This window comes from Bos taurus, chromosome 5, assembly GCF_002263795.3.
Source record: "Bos taurus isolate L1 Dominette 01449 registration number 42190680 breed Hereford chromosome 5, ARS-UCD2.0, whole genome shotgun sequence".
Classification (NCBI taxonomy): Eukaryota; Metazoa; Chordata; class Mammalia; order Artiodactyla; family Bovidae; genus Bos; species Bos taurus.
Window position 1 is genome coordinate 104,956,754 of NC_037332.1, and position 13,392 is coordinate 104,970,145.

General features: G+C 45.7%; 1 long non-coding RNA gene across 1 annotated transcript; it reads left to right on the forward strand.

Moving 5' to 3' along the window:
* Positions 1-7,079: 7,079 nt before the first annotated feature.
* On the forward strand, positions 7,080-11,018 carry LOC112446626 (uncharacterized). The gene is made up of 2 exons (XR_003034627.2): positions 7,080-7,245; positions 10,650-11,018. It is a non-coding gene; the product is annotated as an uncharacterized lncRNA (long non-coding RNA).
* Positions 11,019-13,392: the final 2,374 nt, after the last annotated feature.

Here is a 13,392-nt window from a genome sequence, read left to right on the forward strand (position 1 = left end):
TTGGACAAGGAGGCCTGGCGTGCTGCAGTCCTTGGGGTGGCAAAGAGTCGGACACGACTGGGGGACTGAAGTGAACTGAATAATGTATTTGTTGTTGTTGTTCAGTTGCTAAGTCATGTTGACTCTGCAACCCCGTGGACTGCAGCACGCCAGGCTTCCTTGTCCTTCACTATCTCCTGGAGTTTGCTCAAGCTCATGTCCATCGAGTTGATGATGTCATCCAACCAGCTCATCCTCTGTCGTTATATATATACATTCTGCTGCAACTTCTGGAATGCTGATGACAGAAGGGGACAATTTGAAGGATTCTGCTGATGTGCTGAGGATGACTTTGAAAATTGTCTTGCAAAAGCAGTCAGATTTTCCAGGAAAAACATTGGTTTAGGGACTCAGAGTTCAGGATTTGAGATCTGGTCCATCCTATGCATCCTATGAGCCTAGGTGAGTTTCATTTCACCCTTCTGGAATAAAGGATCTGCATGTCCTCCCAGCTAATGGTTCCTGATTAAAGACCTAGTGTATATAGTCCAAGAAATAGGATACTGATGCCCGAGAATTACTCTGGAACCCTAAGAGTTAAACATCTGCCTACCACTGAATCTCAAAAATGCTGAAGGGATAACATGTAACTGTATCATTGAACAATTCATTTCATAAATCTCAATGAAACATAATGACCTGATGAATATTAATTGCCTTCTCTTTCCTTTCCAAGCATGAGGTGAGGATGGAGGGGGAAAAGAGAGAGGAGAACAGAAGGGATGAATTCTTAAGTGGTGTGATTGAATTACCTCCAAAGGATCTCCGAAGATGAGTATGCAATTACTACTAATTGCAAATAGTGCTACTGATAATGATAACAATCCATCACTTTGCTTGGCCCGCTTCTAACAAGACTACAGGCATGACCACAGATTCATCACAATAATGGTCAGTGTTCTGAGGGGCTGTGATCATGAGGTTTGTATGACTCTGTATTCTGAATAGTGGCGTAACAGAATCCCAGGGTTTGCAGAGGTCATCCAACTGCATCCTTGCCCACCACCACCACTGGACACAACCTTACCTAACCTGGAGAGACGGACATTCTCTCTCCTGACAGTCACATTATTTAAAGTAACAACAGAAAGTGAAAAAGTGTCAGTCTCTCAGTCATGTCTGACTCTTTGCAACCCCATGGACTGTAACCCGCCAGGCTCCTCTGTCCATGGAATTCTCCAGACAAGAATACTGGAGTGGGTAGCCACTCCTATCTGCAGAGAATCTTCCCCACCCAGGGATCAAACTGGGGCCTCCTGCATTGCAGGCAGATTCTTTACCTTAAAGTAACAATAGCAACAACAACAAAATAACCTTTCTTTAGTCTTCTGGGTGATGGGGCTTACCTCCTTGTTACAGTTTATCCTTTAACTGGAACCTAGGACCTGAAAGGGTGGACACAGATGGTAGAGAATACAGTTCTAGTTCTTAGGGACTTTGATTTGCCTGCCTTCAAAATAGAGATAAGACTACTTATGCCCTTTGCTTTTGTTTTGTTAAGGTGGAAATTGTATGGTAAATCCATGGTGTGTTTTTGAGAACACTGCTCTGCGTACAAAAATCAGAGATCATTCTGGGATTTCTTCTGGTATTTGTCAAAAAATCGCTTATGATTCTGGGCGTTGGGACACGAATAGCCGCTTCCAATGTAAACAAAAATGACCCCATGCAGCCATGGTTATTACTATGTCACCCTCTGTTCCTTTAACCACGAAAAACATGGCAAGGGTCTGGTATCGTCAAACAGTTGAATCCAGAGATGATATGGGGAAGCCATTCCTCTAGAGATGCTGGCATGGCTCTGTACCCACCGCAGCCCAGCCTGGCACAGAGGCTGTCAGCTCCCCCTCACCACTCACGCACAGGTAATCCATCTGTCGCTCCTCCAAAGAAGCTTTGAGCCCCACCTGTGTTACCTGCTCCTAATTCTGCATTGAAAAACCACAGATAAACATACAAGGGAAAAAAAAGAAATTTTAAATCATTCCTCCCAAAATAAAAGGAGCAAGCAGATACACACAAAAAAAGCAAAAAGAATACAGCTTCCCAAAGCTGATACAATTAGTCTTTGGTTTATCCTTTGTCTCACATTACCCACATCAAGAAGCAACTTTTGAAAAGGAAGTTCTGAAGAGTCCACCTGATTCTATCAGCAGAGGGAATGTCCTGCTATTTGCCCTGCACACTTATCAGATTGTTTTCTCAGTGGAGTGGAGCTCACCCCTCTATGGGAATTGGGAGCGTCTACAATGACTGAAGAGAACTACTGCATTGTTAAATGCATCGGCTCATTCTCTCCTGCACTGGACTCCTGCTTTGATCCTGAAATAGGAAAGCCTCGCCATAAAAGCCTGCAGAGGGGGTGGTCCCCCAAAGATGCTTTCTTGCTTTAGAGTTGAATATCCTGGAGAATCAGGATAAGCTAGCCCTTGTTTTGTTTTGTCTATACTCAAATAGTTATCCTCACTACTTACTTTACTGACACAGACATCCGAGCAGGAGTGAGTACCTTTAGCTGTGTTTCACAGGACGATTCACTTGGATTGATTCTTCCTCATTTTCATTCCCATTTGGCTTGTAGTAACATGAAGGGTGGGGCTTCCCTGGTGGCTCAGTGGTAAAGAACCTACCTGCTAATGCAGGAGATGGGAGTTTGATCCCAGGGTTGGAAAGATCTCTGGAGGAGGAAATGGCAACTCACTCCAGTATTCTTGCCTGGAGAATCCCGTGGACAGAGGAACCTGGTGGGCTATAGTCCATGTGGTCACAAAGAGTCAGACATGACTGAACAACTAACACTCACTTCTTTCACAGATGAGGAGACTGAAGAGCTTGGAGATGAAGCCTCTTGCCCAAGGTCACCCACCCGCAAAGTAGGACAAATGTCAGCTGGTCCATTAGGCACAGAGAGGGTAACAGGGAGCATGAGTGATCCATTTAATCAAAACTGTTGTTGTTATTGATTAATTGCTAAGTCCTGTCTGACTTTTTGCTATCCCACGGACTGTAGCCCACCAGGATCTGCCGGGAGCCATCTCCCGGCATATTGCACATTGAGTGCATATTGCATATTGAGTGCATATTGCATATTGAGTGCAGCACTTTCACTTTCTTTCAGGGTCTGGAATAGCTCAACTGGAAGTCTGTCACTGCCAGGAGCCAGCGTGAGGAACTCCGCCCGTGGCAAAGGTCATGAGGAAGGAGGCTCGGCATATGCAAAGGCAGGATCGAGCCTCAGGAGTCCCCCTGGAAATTCTCAAGCATCTACCCCCAAAACCAGAGTCTGCCTACTTTCTGCTTTGTGCTCTCACCTACACCTCTGACTTTACAGGGGGCTGTCCCCCGCTACCTCTCTCTGAAAAAAGAGTTAACTTACAGCTCCAGTTAATAAAGTTCCTGGGTGTGATAGTGTTTCAACCTACAAACTCCTTTGGAAGTCCTCTAGCCTGCCTGAATAGGTTTTTCCGGCCACATGTGATTGCTCAGAGCCTCCCAACTGTGAGAGGCATGAGATGTTCTAAACTGTCTAAATACAGATTCCTTTGAGCAGTTAAAAGATTGATTAGAAATTGTATTGGTGAAGGGTTTTTCACTTATTGGGCCAATGTTTGCTGCTAAGTCTCCATATCCCTTACCTGCTGTGTCCCTGGCAATGTATTGATTAATATAATTGGTGTAAGTAGTAGCTTTAATGTTTGTAACCTGGGACCCTTGAGTTAATTCTTTTTCTTGTTATAGCCCACCACACCTTTGCCCTATAGGAATGCAACTTTAATGCTTTTGGAGGGTGGCGCTTGACTAATCACCTTTAGAGAAAAATAAGTTTTCTGAAGAAAGGGTCTTAAAATGTTAACAGGCCTCCGGGCCAGAAGATGATGCAAATCACCTAAACTTTTGCATATGATAAGTTTGCAGGAAGAAAGCCTGGCTTACTGCATGACTCTACCCCTTCCCCCATTATCCTCTATGCATAACTTAAGGTATAAAAACTACTTTGGAAAATAAAGTGCGGGCCTTGTTCACCGAAGCTTGGTCTCTCCATGTCGTTCTTTCTCTCACCTTCTGGCTGAATTATTCAGCCTCTTTTCTCCACTGAATTTCCTCACTGAGCTATCCTTATTCTATTACTCTTTATATCCTTAATTAACGTTTAATTAAGCAGTTGTTTCCTGATCCTCGCCGACGCCGTCCCCGCTTCGAATTCCCTGGATCCACCCGGGCTGGACCCCGGCAAGGATCCTCTGTCCATGGGATTTCCCAGGCGAGAATATTGGAGTGGGCTGTCATTTCCTTCACTAGGTGATCTCACTGATTCAGGGATTGAACCCATGTTTCCTGCATTGGTAGATGGATTCTTTACCACAGAGCCACTTGGGAAGCCTATTTAATCAAAATATTTTTCCTAAATTTCTTTTGAATTAGTTGTTGGAAAAAAAGAAGGAATTTTCTAGTTAAAAGTGCTGTGCACAGAGGCTGAGAAGGATTTGCCAGAAAAGGTAAATATGCCAAAGGTATGCGGGTCCAGAGAGCTCAGGGAAGCCTGGTGTTTGGCTGCTTAGCGGGTGGGAGAGAGCCAAGGGTGCAGACCTGGCTCCTAGGCCCTTATTCGTCATTGATGTCCAGACGTCATCACCATGGAGATGACCCCACTGACTTTCCCTAGGATGTGCTCTCTTAATAGGTGGTTGCTGTCACCGCCATCCTCCTCTTCCTCATCACCATTCCTTTCCCTCATGTTGTTGCATTATTTCATAAGCAGTAAATACCCTTCACAAGTATCCCTCCTTGTGTTCATCAGGATGTCATGAAACAGGCAGAACTGTAGAACAGATGAAGAAACGGAACCTCACGAAATCTCAGCGATTTGTTGAAGGTCTTCTGATTCCCTTGAGAACCAGAACTTAAATCCAGGAGTGCTGACCTTCTCTGCCTACCCAGGTTCTTTCTACTCCAACCCCCAACCCTGGGCTCTGGGCTGCCAGGAGCTGTTGGGGTTGGGGGCTCTGCTGCGAGCCCAGCTCCTCTTGCCCTGGGTAGTGATCCCCGGGGCTCCCTGCCCAAAGGAATTCAGAACACGCTGTGGTTATTTGTGGAGCACTTTGTCTCTGGGAGATGGGGGCTTACACAGCTCAGAAAAAGCAGCACTTGCCCACACAGACTACACTGCCCAGGGCTATTAATATCCAAGCACAATAACTGAATGACGAGGTGGAGTGTGGCTCACTCTGGCCGCAGGACTTCTCAGCCATGGAGATGGTATTACTTTACAGCATGCCTGCTAATACCCTGGCAATACGACTCTTGCCCCGTCTTCTGATCCAGGGCAGACAGCAGAAGACAACGGAGAAGGCCTTGCACAGAGCTGCAAGTGCCTGTCCTCATCATCTTTCCTGGGAGATCAAGACAAATGGAGGCTTGAAGTCTCAAAATACTATTTGATTAGTGCCCCTGTGGGATTTTAAAGCATCCCAGGCATTCTGCATTTGTTGTCTTTCTCAGTCTTATAGTTATCTTTGTGCCCAGGGAAAGGATAAACATTTTTAATGCATTTATTCACTCAGAAAACATGTGTTAAGTCTTTACCATGAGCCTAAAGCATCTGTGCTCTGCTGATACAGAGATGAGGAAGGCAGCTTTCATTCGCTCAAGCTCATGGCTTGGGGGAGAAAGAGAGTTTAATCATTGTTAGATCTTGCCGTAATGGTTGCTGTAGCAGGGCTAAGCAGAAGAAGCAATACTAGCATAAAGGAAGCATTAGTCGACTCAGGCTAGAAGAGACAGTGGTCAAGGAGACTTCAAAGACAGAAATAATTGCACGGGGTCTTAGGGGTGAGTAGGCATTCTGTGGGACAAGTCTTGGAAGGATGTCCCATCAAAGGGAAGAGAAAGTGTAAAGCCAGGGAGCTAAGCACCAGTGTGGCACTCAAGATAAAGGATCTAAATCCCAGGGAGGGAGGGGCAAGGGTGGTCGGGTACGAAGATGAACAGGAAAGAGCAGTTTTGAAAATCACTTAATGTACTTCCTGGGTGGCTCAGCAATAAAGAATCTGCCATTCGCCAAGGCAGGAGACACGGGTTAGATCCCTGGGTTGAGAAGATCCCCCAGAGTAGGAAATGGCAACCCACTCCAGTATTCTTGCCTGGGAAATCCCATGGACAGAGGAGTCTGGTGGGCTACAGTCCATGGGACTGCAAAAGAGTCAGACACAGCTTAGCCACCAAACAACAGCAACAACATAATGTCTTTGGACCTTAGTTTCCAAAGGGGTTCTGGAAAACCACTCCAACTCATTTTCACTAGTGATGTTGCCTACTGCACATCTAACTGTGTACCCATAGCTCATGCCACGAGCTTCAAAGCCTTCATATGTACCTCTGAACATTTCCCGCATGCTACGCTGCTTATCCCTGATGGTGCAGTGGTTAAGACTCTGTGCTTCCAATGCAGGAGGTTCAGGTTCAATACTTGGTCAGAGAACTAAGATCCCACGTGCCGCCTGGGATAAATTAATAAATAAATAAAAGGAATTGTGGTGGATTCTCAAGCAGAGAATACTTTGTGTCCAGAGACCTGGAGCAGAATGCTGGCCAAGTCTGCAGGGACGGAAGGGTGAAATGACAGGGCACTGGAAACCTACCAGTCATGACCAATGATACCCAGACCATTCTCATCTGTTTGGGGAGCTTGGAGGCTAGGTGGGACCCTCTAATTGACACACCGGGCTTGGGGGGTTCTCCCTTGCTCATCTGACAGACCTACATGTCATTAATGCAAATTACTCTGGTTCACCTGCTCCAGCAAAGATGAAAATGCCTGAGGGACCCCAAGACTGAACCATGAAATGTCATTAACAGAATCACAGCCCTCACAACTCCCAGGACTAATTATAGAGCAAGGAGTGGCTGGGGCCAGACCCCTTCGATATAAAAAGATTTTATGAAAGGCGAAAAGGGAGGCAACACTAATTCTCACCCTATTATATTGCTTTCAATTATTCACAGTCATAGGCACTGGTGGTGACCAAATATAGAGCCTGGAATCCAGTGAGGTCACAGGGTGTTCTGGAAGCCAGTGATGTAGCCCTGGTATCTGGGGAGCCCATGAGGCAATGTTTCAGCTGCCCCAACATTCCTCACCTCCCATTGTTCCAGGCTCTCTCTCGGCTTCCCCAGCCCCCTGGCCAAAGTCAAGAGCACAGATCCCTGGTGAGAATTCTAAGCTTCATTCCACATCCAGGGCTAGCAAATATCTTTCTTCCATTCAGCCTTTTTTAAATTAATTAATTAATTTTTGGCTGTGCTGGGTCTTCGCTGTTAGCACAGGCTTTTTTCTAGTTGCGGCGAATGAGGGCTTCTCGCTGCGATGGCTTCTCTTGTTGCAGAGATGGGCTCTGGGGTGCTGGCTCAGTCATCGTGGCTCGTGGGCTTAGTTGCCCTGAGGCACGTGGAACCTTCCTGGACCTGCATTGACAGGTGGATCCTTAACCACTGGACCGCTGGAGAAGTCACATTCAGGTTTTTTTTCTCTTGCCCTTGGCAGTGAAAGCAGAGTCCTAACCACTGGACCACCAGGGAATTTGCTCCATTCAATGAATAAGGCGCTCACATTCATTCTCTTAACTCAGGACGATGAGAATGAACGTGAGGACTCCAAAGGCAGTCCCGACGAGCTTTTCCTCACCTGGGTATCATCTCCCCACCGAGAAGCCCTTGAGCAAAGGCTCTGTAGCAACAGAGGTCCGTGTATTCCTCCATATCTCCCAGGCTCCCTGGTGTTGGGTTGATGCCTTGGACAACCGGCTTCTGGCTGATGAAATGTGGGCAGTGATACAAGCCACTTGAGAATGACCCTTAGAAACGTCCAACAAATCCTCTCGCTCCCACTTCCATAGAAGATATCTTTTTTTTTTTTTTTTGCTTTTCTTACTTTTTCTTTTGTGTGTGTGTGCTTTAGATGTCACATGTTCCAGATGGAGTAGCTACAAGATGGAGAAGCCTCTTGACCCACCAGTTATCAGACTGTGACATAAGTGAGAAATAAATGTTCTTAAGAGTGATAAGCCTCAGATGACAGGCTTGGCTGATGTAGCAGTTAGCACCATTTTTTCTAAACTCTTAAAGCCCAGGCATTAGGCACAGAGATGTTCATTTCTCACAAAGAGGAAAAAATCCAGTGCATTAAATAAATCTATCTTTTCCATGATCATATGTTTCACACTTTAGAATAATCCTTGATCTGCGGGTTGGAGGAGAAAAGTGTTAGTCGCTGACTCTTTACGACCCCATGGACTTTAGCCCATCAGGCTCCTCTGACCATGGGATTCTCCAGACAAGAACACTGGAGTGGATAGCCATTCCTTTCTCCAGGGCATCTTCCTGACCCAGGGATCAAACCTGGGGGCATAAGACACCAGGGGAGCCCCAGTTATAGTGAATTAGTCCCTGGAGTTGGGCAGACCCTGTGTCACCGGCTTGGAGCTGGCAGCAGTTTTACTCTCCCAGGAATAGCTGGAAGGAGCCTTTCCTGGGACAGACTCCAACAGGCTTCCTTGACCCTGGGTAATCAGGACTGGGGAATGAAGTCACAACAAACTGGGGAGACAATTTATTTTATTTATTTGGCTCCATCGGATCTTAGTCATGGCACATTCAGGACTTCCCTGGTGGTCCAGTGGCTAAGAATCTGCTTGCCAGTGCCGGGGATGCTGAGCTGATCCCTGGTTGGGGAACTAAGATTTCTCATGGTATGGGGCAACTAAGCCCATGCCCTGAAATTATTGAGCCCGTGCACTCTGGAGAGACAATTAAAAGCACACACATACACAGACACACACACAGACACACACCGTTTCCCACGTGGAATAGTCTCACCATGTGTGTCCATGGGAGTTATCTGACAGAGGAAATTGGTTGGTATGTGCAGTAATCTCGGTTGCAATGGGTCCTAGATTGTTTCCATATTTCTCAGTGGTCCAGAACCTAGTTTTTGAAGGATGTGACCATCTTTTTAAGCCATGACAGGTGTTTCTTCTAGAAATTCTTCTATTTTTCCTTACCTCCCCCTCCCTTCCTTCCATCTAAACCTCTGGCTCTAGCCTCTGAGCTCAGATCTCTGACATCTTTCCTGGCATATAGTCATGTGCTCTCAAGGAAAGGGTACCTTTGATATTTTAGAAAACAGGACTCCCAGCTTTCAGACTGGCATGACACTCACTTTAAGTAATCAGACAGGTCTGATCTGAGAGGAGCCCAGCTGGGGAAGCTTAAGGGTCTCCTAGACTCAGGCATTGTGTGTCTTTTTATCAGCTCAGTCACTGAGGCAGAAAATCAGAAACAGAAGGCAACTGCAGAGTCCATTCTAAGTGGCTCTGCAAAGCGCAGCATCAGGAGCTGCTGAAGCCCAGGGACTGCACTGAAGGCGATGCACAGAGGAGGCATCACTTCTCTGCCACACCCCCTCATCATATCACCTCCCCTCTAAGCATGCAGCCATCTCATTCACCCCTCCCCTCTCCAGGGTATGGCAATGACCTTCTTTGTTTGCTTCTACTTATCCTCCAGCTCATCCTACTTGCTGCTTGCAGAACACCCTCCCCAAACATATCAATGGTCATATCACTCTTCTGCTCAGAAGCTTCCCATGATCCCCTACTGCCTGTTAATAAGACCGAAAACTGGCATTTAAAGGCTCCAAAATCCATACTCACTCTACCCTTCCAAGCCCATTCTTTCCTACTGTTCTTCCCAGACTTTCAGATTGCCCATGTCAGCTTCACTCAAAGCCTACCCACCACCTCCTGAGATGCCACCATGGCCCTCTGTGACCAGGAAATTCTGCCCACCTTTCAAACTCTACCCACTTGGCAACTTTGATGCTCCTGGTGGCCCCCATGTGTATATGGTCCTTCCCAGTCTCAGACACCACAGATCTGTGAACCTCCCACCTACGTTCAACCCATTCTACCTTAGGAAATGATTATCGCAGGGCTGTTGGTTTTGTCTCCACCGTTAGAGAGTGAGATCTTTGTGAGCAGGGGGTCTCACGTGATTCCTGATGGCTTCCTACATGGTGCATGCCTGCCCCTTGGCAGGGTGGTTGTTCAATAAATACACATAGCATTGAATGGAATAAAAGGCAAGTGAATCAGCCTGGCCTTAATATTCAACCAGGATTTTATCCAAAGTGAGAATTAAGAGTTGCCTGGACCTTCTTGAAATGTGACCAGATAAATTTTTCAAGATCAGCCTTTCTTGGAAAAATAAAGGGGAAGGGAGGGCAAATCACCAGAAAAATAAACAGTGGCCCCCGTTTTTTTAGATCTTAGCTGGGGATTTATCCATCTGTACAAAGCTCTGGCACCACACCTTTTGAAAGCACAAATCGCAGAGCTGATGGGTTCAGAGGTCTCACAGAAAGCGAGCCTCACCTTTTACCAAGTGTTTTCTGCCTCCTTCCACTAATCGGGAATCTGCGCTAGAAAGCGACACCCGGTGTGTGTCACTGAGTGTCACCTGCTCCCAGGCTTGCTGGTGCCTCCCAGACCCTTTGATCCTCTGCTTGCATTGTCTCCTGTAACCAATCCTTCCCATTTTGTATTTCCTCTCCCCAGATCACCTGATACCTCCAAGCAACCAGGTGTTTCTTTCAGAAGCCAGAAGTTGATAACCTGGGCTCAAGGATCTCACCCCCACCCCCAGTCCATGTTCCATGCAGTGGAAGACTTGGGGCAGAGTCTTTTCACAGAGAGCTGGATGCCCACTCTCCCTTTCAAACTCATTCATGAGCTAAATAAAGGGAACACCAGAAATGTTTAGAGCCACAGAAGCACCACTGGTTTGAGTAAATAACTATATGAGACATTTATTTCAAGATAACATTTTACTTGATGTGTAAATGTTTGGTTAAAAAGAAAACAGAATGAAGTAAGTCAGAGAAAAGCAAATATCATACATTAACAAATATATACGGAATCTAGAAAGATGGTACTGATGAATTTAATTCAGTTCGGTTTAGTCGCCCAGTCGTGTCTGACTCTTTGTGACCCCATGGACTGCAGCACGGCAGGCTTCCCTGTCCATCACCAACTCCGGGAGCTCGCTCAGACTCATGGACCTATAGCAGGGCAGCAATGGCCACGCCGACACAGAGAACAGACTTGCGGACTCAGTGGGGGACGGTGGGGGGGGGGGTACGAACTGAGAGAGCAGCATGGAAACATGTACATTACCATGTGTAAAACAGATAGCCTGTAGGAATTTGCTGCATGATGCAGGGAGCTCAAATCAGGTGCTCTGTGACAATCTAGAGGGATGGGATGGGGTGGAAGGCAGGACGGAGGTTCAAGAGGGAGGGAACATATGTACACCTATGGCTGATTCATGTTGATGCATGGCAGAAACTAACATAATATTATAAAGCAACTATATCCTCCAATTAAAAGCAAAGAAATTAAAAAAAATTTTTTTTTTTACATTTGAATCAGTTCTAATGAGGTGGATGACACTGGAGCCTATTACAGAGTGAAGTAAGCCAGAAAGAAAAACACCAATACAGTATACTAATGCATATATATGGAATTTAGAAAGAAGGCAACAATAACCCTGTATGCGAGACAGCAAAAGAGACACAGATGTATTGAACAGTCTTCTGGACTCTGTGGGAGAGGGTGAGGGTGGGATGATGTGGGAGAATGGCATTGAAACATGTAAAATATCATATGTGAAATGAATCCCCAGTCCAGGTTTGATGCATGATACAGGGTGCTCAGGGCTGGTGCACTGGGATGACCCAGAGGGATGGGATGGGGAGGAAGGTGGGAGGGGGGGTTCAGGATAGGGAACACATGTACACTCGTGGCAGATTCAAGTCAATGTATGGCAAAACCAATACAATATTGTAAAAGTAAAATTAATTAAAAATAAATAAATAATTTTCATTCACTTAAAAAATTGAGAAAAGAATCTAAAAAAAATATGATCTAAATATAAAAAAATAAAAATAAAAAATAAAATTTTTAAAAAAGAGTTTAAGACACACATGCACAGAAAAAAGGCCATGTGAAGACACAAGGAGATGACTGCCACCTATAAGAAGAGAGACCTCAATAGAAATCAACACTCCATTTTCCACACCATGAGAAAATAAATTTATGTTTATTTTCTTTTTTAAAAAAGAAAACATGGAATACAATGAGTTCTGGTCTTTGTAGATGGCACTTGAGTGATTATCTTCACAGCTTGATTGTATGTCTTCTATATCTTTTGGGTCCCACACTATTTCCAGCTCCAAAAAGTGCACATGCCTTGTTGACTTGCTGTCTCTTTAATTGCTCCTAGAGGAGACATTTTTTGGATGATACACCTCACCGATCTTTTCCATTAATTAGAAGACCCAATTTAAACTAGTTGCTCAATGTTTTGTTAGTCCTCATGGAAGCTGAGTGAAGAAGTAGCGATGACTCTCATTCTCTCAGTGCTCAGTCACTCAGCTGTGTCTGACTCTTTTGCAGCCCTATGGACTGTAGACGACCAGGCTCCTCTGTCCATGGAATTTCCCAAGCAAGAATACTGGAGTGGGTTGCCATTCCCTACTCTAGGGGATCTTCCTGACCCAGGGATCAAACCCGTGTCTCTTGTGTCTCCTGCATTAGCAGGCAGATTCTTACCACTAGCGCCCCCTGGGAAGCCCCTGTCATTCACTAGACCTTTTGGAATCAAGCCCAAAGGGTTTGAGTGATTTTTCAGATGTCTCCCAAAAAGTCAAAGATAAAACCCCTCAGTTAGGGAAGAAAAGAGTCACAGGGACAGAGTAAGTCCACTGAATACAGTCAATATGCTAGAGGTTTCTAGAAGGAAACATCCTCATTGCCTGAATTCATTTCACAATGGTGTCCCCTATGTCTAGGGAGAAACAGGTATAAGAAAATCCCATAACATTGGAGTATTTTAGGCCATTTGTTTTGCTTAAAGGGACAAACCATAATCAACTCTTCCCAAGATTGGTCCATGAAGCTGTATGGAGGAGGAACAGGAGAGAAGAAGGCTGGGGTTGGCCTTGTCCTCCCGACTTGCACTTGACATTCAGCTAAACCTCTCCTCCTCCAGATTTCCCAGGACACAGAGGGTCTCCCTCCAGCAGAGGCCATGCCTGCCTTCCTTCAAACACACATCAGTGGTGAGGAGCTGTGAAGTCGCGTCAGCAGACAATATCCTGTTTAGACATCTTGGACAGTGATTGGGGACTTGCTCTGGGCCAATGTCCCTACCCTGAGACAGACACTGCATTTGCACATGAGTTTCAGGTTTCCTCTAAAACTCCAAGATTCTGGTCAAACTATGAGCATGGCCAGAGTG